Raw genomic sequence first — 10,104 nt, forward strand, 5'->3', positions numbered from 1 at the left:
GTTGCCTAGGCTAGAGTGCAGTGGCGCTATCTCGGCTCACCACAACTTCTGCCTCCTGGACTCAAGCGATTCTCCTGCCTCAGCCTCTCGAGTAGCTAGGATTATAGGTGCCCACCACCACACCCAGCTAATTTTTGTATTTTGTATTTTTAGTAGAGATGGGGTTTCACCATGTTGTCCAGGCTGGTCTTGAACTCCTGACCTCAGGTGATCCACCTGCCTCGGCCTCTCAAAGTGCTGGAATTACAGGCATGAGCCACCATGCCTGGGCTTTATGAGGTAATTTTATAATTTCAGTTTTACAAATGAAGAAACTGAGGCACAGAGTGGAATAGCTTTCATGAGGCCTCTCAGCTGCTGAGTGGTGGAATCAAAATTTGAACCTTGATTTATCTTTTCAACCTATATTCTTCTTTAAAAATAATTTTTATTGTGTATCTTTGAGGTTTACAACATGCTGTTATAGGATACAGATATAGATAGTAAAATGGTTACTATAGTGAAGCTGATTAACATATCTATCATCTCACAGTTACTTTTTTTGTGACAAGAGCAGCTAAAATCTACTTACTTAACACAAATTTCAGAGCAATGCGATTTTATTAACTTAGCCCTAATGTTGTGCATTAGATTTCTAAATGTGTTCATCCTGCACATCTGCTATTTTGTGTCCTTTGACCTACATGTCCCCATTTCCTCTCCCCCTCCCCCTTGCCATGGTAACCACTGTTTTATTCTCTGTCTCTGTGTAATTGAGATTTTTTTTTTTTTAAATCCACGTATAGGTGAGATCATGCAATATTTTTATTTCTGTGTCTGGCTTAATTCACTCAGCACATGTCTTCTAGGTTCATCCAAGTTCTGGCGCAAATGACAGGATCTCCTTTTTTAAGGCTGAATAATATTCCTGTGTGTGTGTGTCTGTGTGTGTACACATCATATTTTCTTTATCCATTTGTCCATAGATGGACATTTAGGTTGTTTCTATATCTTGGCTATTGTGAATAATGCTTCAAGGAGCATGGGAGTGCAGATGTGTTTATGAGGTGGTGATTTCATCTCCTTGGGGTATTCACCCAGATGAGAAATTGCTGAAAAGCCCATATTCTTAACGACTAGGCTGAGAGTTTTGGAAATTTGTTGACTGGTTGCTAAACTAATCTCGCAGCCTGGAGTACTTAGTGCTGAGCTTAAGAGGAGGTATGAGGTAAGGTATTAGAGAGCTCTGAGGGGTGACAGGGAGGTTTTGGGCTCTTACCATGTTTCTGGGGGACAAGAGGACAAGAGCAGATACAGGAACGCCCTGAGAGCTTTAGCTCTAGGACAGGCCCCTAACAGGACCTGTGACCTTTGCAAGTGAAACGCGGCCACTGCCCAACCTGCAGCGTGGTAGGAAGTGAGCCGGTGGATAAACACTCCAAGTTCTCTCTCTTTCACCCTTTGATTTCCTGCCACTCACATCGGTTTCATCCAACCAGATGCCAAAAGGTGAGGGAGTCAGCTCATGCTATCAGCAGCCTGGACGCAGAGCAGACAAGGATGAATCTGAGGGGCAAAGAGAGCATCCTCTGCCTTTATCCACAGATGTACTTAGAAACTGCTAGGAACACAATCCACAATGCTATCCATAGGGAAATATCTAAATAAACTGTGATGTGTCCGTGCTAGGAAATCCTAGGCAGGAGTTGAAAAGACAGAACAGGTCAATAGTTATGGTGTGGAGAGATTGCTGAGACCTGTTGTTGAGTGGTGAAGTAAACTGCAGAAAAATGCCTAGAGTAGGATGGCATGTTTGCAATACTCACCAACCCCCCAACCACATACACTATCATAAGTCTATTAAGGTGCAGCGCAGTGGCTCACGCCTATAATCCCAACACTTGTGCGGTGGCTCACGCCTGTAATCCCGACACTTTGGGAGGCCGAGGCGGGCAGATCACCTGAGGTCAGGAGTTCCAGACCAGCCTGGCCAACGTGGTGAAACCCCATCTCTACTGAAAATACAAAAATTAGCCGCGCATGATGGCGCATGCCCGTAATCTCAGCTACTCTGGGAGGATGAGGCAGGAGAAACGCTTGAACCTGGGAGGTGGAGGTTGCAGTGACCCGAGATCACACCATTGCACTCTAGCCTGGGTGGTAAGAGCGAAACTTTGCCTCAAAAAAAAAAAAGTCTATTAAATGCCCCATGTCTTTTATGGTATTTTGTTATATGTATATGTCCATATGCAAAGTTTGGAATAATATACATCAAACTGGTAAGAGTGGTTTGCTCTGGAGAGGTGGGAGGCGGTTCAAGATTCGGGGGTTGGTCAAAGGGGACTTCAGTTGTGGTAGATAGTACTGGCTGCTTAGTAACAGCCATTTCCCACTCACCCCCTTCTTTAATGCTAACAACTCAAATCTTGTTCAGGTATCAAAGGGCAGCATTGTGCTCAGGGAAGGTAGGTCCAGGTGTCAAATCATGATTGATCTAAGCCAAGTATGCTTATACCACTGCCCTTTGCCTGTGATTTGTCTAGGGGTAGGCATGTGACCTAGTCTGCTATTGACTATTTTTTTTTTTGGCTTCCAATTCTGTTTTAATTTTGTTTCTTTGTATGTCTTTCCTTAAATATAGTCCATCACCTTGGCTCAGTGCATGTCACCAACAATTCTCCAAGAATTTCAGAGTTTGGACCTCAGTGGTGTGGCTGGCCCCAGATTATCTATGCAGGGAGGCCTGCACCTGTGACAGTCAGCTGCAGCAGGGGGCCGCCCATCTTCTGTGCTTTGTGGTACATATCTGTGTCGCCAAAGCAGCGGCCCCAGTACAGCAAGCCTTCCTTCTTCTGCTTCTCCTTCCAGCAGTTGTTCCAGAGGTTGGCGATATAATCATCTTCCACATTCGGTTTGACTGTTTGGAGGCTGGAGCCTGCATACTCCTCGGAGAAAGTGCTCAGGTGGTCAGTGACTCGCCTGTGATGTGGCCCACAGACAGTCTTGGGCTCAGACTGTAGGGTGGACTGGAGACCATGAGCTGGCTGAGAGCTGACACAAGGATGAGGGTGGGCATCAGCTGCACAAACACCCCTAGCCCGCCGCCACTCTGCTTCTCCCTGGGGCCCTGCCTTTGTTGGGAGGTATAGCGCATGCGGCCATTGCTGTAGATGTGGACTTTACTAGAAGGGAAGCCACTGCCAACGAACATGTTGAAAAGGTCTTCGGGGGAGATGTCAACCTCAAAGCCACGGTGGAAGTCCCCTGCCGATGCCGGGCCTGGCTGCCCAGCTCCTGTTATAGCCGAAGTGGTCATACTGCTTCCTCTCTCTTTCTCTCTTTCTCTCTTTCTTTCTTTCTTTCTCTCTCTCTCTCTCTCTTTCTCTCTCTCTCTTCTTTCCTCCCTCCCTCCCTCCCTCCCTTCCTTCTTTCCTTCTTTCCTTTCTGAGACAGTCTTGCTCTGTCGCCTAGGCTGGAGTGCAGTGCTCGATCTCAGTACACTGCAACCTCTGCTTCCTGGGTTCAAGCAATTCTCCTGCCTCAGCCTCCCAAGTAGCTGGGATTACAGACATGGGCCACCACGGCCGGCTAATTTTTGTATTTTTAGTAGAGACAGGGTTTCACCATGTTGGCTAGGCTGGTCTCAAACCAGCTGGTCTCAAACTCCTGACCTCATGATCTGCCCACCTCGGCCTCCTAAAGTGCTGGGATTACCGGCATGAGCCACTGCGCCGGGCCATACTGCTTCCTCTTCTCCGGGTTGCTGAGTACTGCATATGCTGCTTCAGTGGCGCCAGGTGCATGGTTCTTGTCTGGGTGGAATTTGAGGGCCAGTTTGTGGTAGGCCTTCTTCAGTTCCTCATCTGAGACCCCTCTACTCGCCCCCAGGATCTCATAGTAATCCTTACATTGCTTGACCCTTTCCACAGCTGCAACTCCTTCTTCAGTGTAGCCTTTGGTGCTCTCTCCTCCTCCAGCTTCACCATTGGCCTAGGGAGTATCGGTCCCACCTGCTTTCCTGTGGGTGGCATGGGTTGCATCTGTGGGTTGGGGCTAGTCATCAGCAGTTTGTGGTTCCTAGTTGAGGGACTCCATCAAGATGCAAACTCGCGGCATTGGGTACAGCCACTGTGCCTTCTCCAGGAAGAGGAGCGCCTGGTCGGGCTGGTTGCGCTGGATGGCCTTGAGGGCAATGCTGATACAGAGCTCGGCTTCATCCTTGTTGGATTACATGGCAGAACCAGAGTATGGAACCTGCTGGTGACTTTTAAGAAGTATTTTTGTTGTTGTTGTTCTAATAACAGACAGGGTATAGTAGATGAAGTAAGTAGATGAAGGTGAAGAGTTCTGCTTCTCCCTTTCCTTTCTGCCTTGGGATGGAGTTTTTGAAAATGTGATGCTTGGAGTTACAGCAACCATCTTGTGACCCAGGGGAAAAGGCCAGGAGAGGCCGGGCATAGTGGTTCACGCCTGTAATCCCATGACTTTGGGAGGCCGAGGCGGGCAGATCACAAGGTCAGGAGTTCAAGACCAGCCTGACAAACATGGTGAAACTCTGTCTCTACTAAAAATAAAAAATTAGCTGGATGTGGTCCGAGCACCTGTAGTCCCAGCTGCTTGGGAGGCTGAGGCAGGAGAAATCCTTGAACCTGGGAGGCAGAGGTTGTGGTGAGCCAAGATTGCACTCCTACACTCCAGCCTGGGCAACAGAGCAAGACTCCCTCTCAAAAAAAAAAAAAAAAAAAAAAAACCCAGGAGAAATGGAGAAATGTAGAGACATCAGCTTAGCATCTTAATTTTTTTGTTTTTGTTTGTTTTGTTTTCTTTTTTTTGAGACGGAGTTTCACTCTTGTTGCCCAGGCTGGAGTGCAGTGGCATGACCTCAGCTCACCACAACCTCCACCTCCCTGGTTCAAGCAATTCTCCTGCCTCAGCCTCCCGAGTAGCTGGGATTACAGGGATGTGCCACCATGCCTGGCTAATTTTGTGTTTTTTTTTTTTAGTGGGGGGGTTTTCTCCATGTTGGTCAAGCTGGTTTTGAACTCCTGACCTCAGGTGATCCACCAGCCTCTGCCTCCCAAAGTGCTGGGATTATAGGCATGAGCCACTGCACTCTGCCTTTTTTTTTTTTTTTTTTTTTTTTTTTTTTTGAGACAAGATCTCTTGCTCTATCACTCAGGCTGGAGTTCAGTGGCACCAGCATAACTCACTGCAGCCTCAAGCTCCTGGGCTCAACCCATCCTCCTGCCTCAGCTTCCTGTGGTGGAAACCACAAGTATGTGCCACCACACCTGGCTAATTTTTTATTTTTTATAGAGATGGGGGTCTGACTATATTGCCCAGGCTGGTCTCGAATTCCTGGGCTCAAGCAATCCTCCTGCCTCATCCTCCCAACCTGCTGGGATTATAGGCATAATCCTGGCCCACCCCAGCATCTTGATACCTTCTTTCTTTTCCAAAGCAGAAACTGTTTTTCTCCAAACTTATTGTTACCTGAGATATTTAAAAGCCTTTGTTTCTTAAACTACTGTAAGCCAGGTGTTCTGTTACAATAAAACACATCCTAACCAACATAGCAGTTTAATCTGAAGTGATGTATTTTATTTATTTATTTATTTATTTATTTATTTATTTTGAGACGGAGTTTCGCTCTTGTTGCCCAGGCTGGAGTGCAATGGTGCTATCTCAGCTCACCACAACCTCTGCCTCCCAGGTTTAAGTGATTCTCCTGCCTCAGCCTCCCGAGTAGCTGGGATTACAGGTGCGTGCCACCATGCCCAGCTAATTTTGTATTTTTAGTAGAGATGTGATTTCTCCATGTTGGTCAGGCTGGTCTCAAACTCCCAATCTCAGGTGATCCGCCCACCTCGGCCTCCCAAAGTGCTGAGATTACAGGTGTGAGCCACCAAGCCCAGCCCTGAAGTGATGTATTTTCTCAGTAGAATTTATTCATGCATTACTTGGGTAATTACACATTTTTTGAAGGAGGATAAAACCCCTTAGGCATTTGTACTTCATCTTCAGAGTTGACCTGATCCACCTTCTGCTGACTCTCTGACTCCCTCTACCCTTCGGGGCTCTTGTTTGCCTCTGCTGCTGGTCTCTGGGCTGCCAGCTGAACTGCTTTGATTGACAACTCAGGTGTACAAGACTTTTGGAATACACACTTGAGCCTTCCTGGGGCTGCTCCATCCTTCGTACTCCCTCAGGCTGGGGGACCTACTGTTTGAGGCTGCCCTTTCCACGGCACTTTCTTCAGGGAGGGACTTGCTGTTTGGTAACTGACCCCCCCTTGCCCCCACCGCTTCTCTTCTGGGGAGATGGAAGAGCTGCAGCATAGGAGAAGCTGGGGAACAGGCCCAAAGCCAAGGGCCCCAGAGTCTAGGTGGGATTCCTTTGGCTCTGGCCCTAGGCCTGGTATCTGAATATTATAGAGAAACTCATTCTAGGTTTATCCAGGGGTTCTTGCATCACCTGTGATTTCTGAGGATGCTTTTAGATCACTAGTATTCACTGCCTCTACTGGAACTTCTGTACACTGGATTTTATTCCCCCCAGCTATGAGGGCTTGTGAAAATATCTTAAAGAGTAGAGTAAGTAGCTCGGGCAGGCTTGCATTTGTGGAAGGCCACCCTCATGGATGGAAGACTGGTGGGAGGCCCTTGTGATAGGCTGAGGGAGACAGGCTGAGGTTTTAGTTGGGGCCCAAGTTGGGGATGGAGGGGAGGAGATGGGTGTGTTTCCCCCTTCCCTTCTCTGTGGGCAATGCTCCACATATGGCGGCAAGGAAAGTTTTCTGCATTCTTCAAAGCACGAGCAGAGATCTTTTGGACGCTGTTTCCACGGGTGTTTCGGGGAGCTCTCTGTAATAAGGGTTCCCTTTGTGGCAGTTGGCAGTCAGTTCCAAGCTCATCATTTTGTTGCAGCAGGACTTGGCAAGGGCATGGGAGAACAGGACTTCTGCTGTTCATTTTCCACTCTGAGCTCTGCACCCCTACCTATGAGGGCTACCTCTTTCCTCCATCCCGTTCCAACTGTCCTCTTCCTGCTCGTTCTTTTGTCCAAACCTGTGGGAAGCTGCATTCAAGTTCACAGAAAAGGGGTACCTGTAGTCAAAAAGGGTAGGAGGATGGGAGGAGAGGATTAAGGAAAAGCCAACTTTTGCCTCAGATGCCCGGCTGCTTTATTATGCATGCTTTCCTCTTTCTCACTGTTTTTTGGAAAGGCTGAAAATAAACACTTTTGTAATACTGACTTGTAGTTCACACTTTCCTGACAAGTTACTCAAACTGCAGCCACAGCCGCTTAAAGAGAAGCTTGACGCAAGCCTTATTCAGCAGGCGCTTTCTAATTCAGAATGTTCCGAGGCAGTTGATCTTGCTACTTCTAAACTAGTGAAGGGACTGAGGAGGGGGCACATTGCTGAACCTGGGAGCCCTGGGCCAGCACTCACCACCAGCGAGTCCACCAGCATCTCTACCACAAAGTCAGGCTTTTGAGACTGCTGGGTCCTCAGGGCTGTTACTCAGCACACTTATTCAAGAAATGTCACAGAGTCATCAAAAATCTCACTTGGAAGAAACTATGAACATCTCTCAATTCAAGATCCTTTTTCTGTAGGCCAGAGAAGTGACTTCCCTGCTTAAAATGAACAGAACTATTAGTGGAGGAACCAGGGACACAGCCGCAAACTCTGGAAACTTCCCATTGAGCCATGCTTTGTTAATTTCATGGATTTGATTTATTACATTTCAGTTTTTATCACAAAACCTTTCAAACATACACAAAAGTTGAGAGAAGAGTATAATGAACATCTATGTACCCGTCACTCGATGTCAGTACCGGTCGCCGATTCGATGTTGTCTTATCTAGTCCCCATTTTCCCCCACTGCAACCAGACAGACATCGTAACACTTTATCCACGAGTACAGCAATATGTGTCTCTAACAGAAAGCTTTAAAAAATACTGTAACCATAGTTACCATTATCACATCCACAAAATTAGCGTTATTTCTTAGTGTCATAATACCTTCGAACTCAGTTTTCTCCGGTTGTGTCAAAAATGTCTTTTTGCAGTTTGTTTAAATGAGAATCCAAACAAGTCCACACATTGTGTTCATTGACATTTTTTAAGGGCTTTTATACTGTCATGGTCCCTCCCCTATACCTTCCCCATGCCATTTGTTTGTTGACATAGTTGGGTCATCTGTCCTTCAGAACTTCCCACGTTCTGAATGTGGCTGGTATATTCTGCTGGTGTCCTTCAACCTATTTTTCCATCCTGTTTCCTGTACATTGGTGCTGAAGATGTAGACAACAGTGATTCTCAGCTGGGGGAGACTCTGCTTCCCTCACCTCCCAGGGGGCATTGGCAATGTCTGGAGACTTTTGGTTGTCACACCTGGGGGTGGGGGTGCTACAGGCATCTAGTGCGTAGAGGCCAGGGATGCTGCTAAACATCCTGCAGTGCACAGGACAGCTGCCCACAAGAAAGAATTGTGTGTCCCCAAATGTCAGTAGTGCTGAGGTTGAGAAACCCTGACCGGGAGACTTGAGATTCAAGTTTTGCTTTTTTTTTGGCAAGGATATTTCATAGGTGGAATCGTGTACTTCCTGCTGCATCGTATCAGGAGGATACTGTGTCTGATGTTAAGGTGATGTTAAGGTTGATCAGTGGATTCAGGAGGTGTCAACCTCACACATCATAAAATTAGCCAAATGGGCATGTTTTGAGAGTAAAAGGGAGTGCTATTAATAGATGAAAACTGGGAATGTTTCTGGCAAACACAGACATGTGATTATCCTACCCATTGATTTTTCAAGAACTTTATTCATCTCTAATGAATTTTCTTTCACTTTTTCCCCAGTTTTAATCAAAGTTACATGGGCACATAATTTTTTTATTTTTAAATTGATATATTTTTCAGAGACAAGGTCTCACTCTGTTACCCAGGTTGGAGGGCAGTGCTTGATCATAGCTCACTGTAGCATCAAACTCCTGACTTCAAGTGATCTTCCCACCTCAGCTTCCCAAATAGCTAGATAGATGCGTGTCACATGCCTGGATAATTTTTTTTTTTTCTTTTGTAGAAACAGAGTCTTGCTACGTTACCCAGCGTGGTCTGGAACTCCTGGCCTCAAGTGATTCTCCCACCTTGGCCTCCCAAAGTGCTAGGATTACAGGCATAAGCCGCCATGCTCGGCCCACGGGCACATAATTTAAAGAGCCACGTAATTCTCCTACACTTGTTGCTGCAGTAATTTCCTCATTCCTCCCTATTTTCCTTTCCTGAGAGGCAACCACTTTCAATTCTTTCAGCTGATTCTTGTAATATTTATCCTCACACATCCTAATTTGCTTAAATTGCTACTTCATGGTTTTTCTGGTTTTGGCATTTTAAAAGGACTTCTTTCTAAAGAATATAATGTATCTTTCTGACAGTGCTCTCCAGCCCCCTGTACAAGCCTTTCTTGACCTTTCATGTTCTCAGAACAGTGAAATTCTAATTTTAGCTGTCTGCTTATATTTAAGAGTAGGGTATTAAAAAGCCAAATAGAGGCTCTGATCTTGTGAGTGGAGCTTGTTGACTGCTATCTTCCCCATAGGGTTATCTGGCTCTGCTACCTCCAATGTCAGGATGTTTGAGTATTTCTTCTTGGGCCAGTAAGTCTTCCAGTCTTCTGCTCAAGGAGATAGACCTGGCTGCCAGGGTCCTGGGACCCAGGTGGGGCTAAAGAGCAGTGAGTCTCAGCATTCGTTCTGTGGACTTTCCTTTTTTTGTTGTAATTCCTTGCCATCAATGGTGCCCGCTGTCCTCCAGTCAGTCCTTAGAGGCTCCATTAACTTCCTCCAGAGAATAAACCTTAAGCCTAGTGGCAGGATTGTGGGAGGGCAGTTGCCCAGTTGCACAGAGTTGGGGAAGGCAGCTAAGGATCAAATTGTTATTTTTTTTTTTTTTAAAAACAGCTTTATTGAGATATAATTGACATAAAATAAATGTCACTTATTTAAAATGTACAATTTGATAAGTTTTGACATATGTATACACCCATGAAATTATAAACAGTCAAGATAATGAGCACCTGGGCACGGTGGCTCATGCCTGTAATCCCAGCATTTTGGGA

The 10,104-nt window shown here is 46.2% G+C and overlaps 2 pseudogenes; both read right to left on the reverse strand.

Annotated features, from left to right (window-relative positions):
* Positions 1-2,704: 2,704 nt before the first annotated feature.
* LOC116268642 lies at positions 2,705-3,281 on the reverse strand (annotated as a pseudogene).
* Positions 3,282-3,625: 344 nt separating this feature from the next.
* Positions 3,626-4,227, reverse strand: LOC101001481 (annotated as a pseudogene).
* Between the last annotated feature and the right edge of the window lie 5,877 nt (positions 4,228-10,104).

The sequence above is a fragment of the Papio anubis genome, chromosome 14 (assembly GCF_008728515.1).
Source record: "Papio anubis isolate 15944 chromosome 14, Panubis1.0, whole genome shotgun sequence".
Classification (NCBI taxonomy): domain Eukaryota; kingdom Metazoa; phylum Chordata; class Mammalia; order Primates; family Cercopithecidae; genus Papio; species Papio anubis.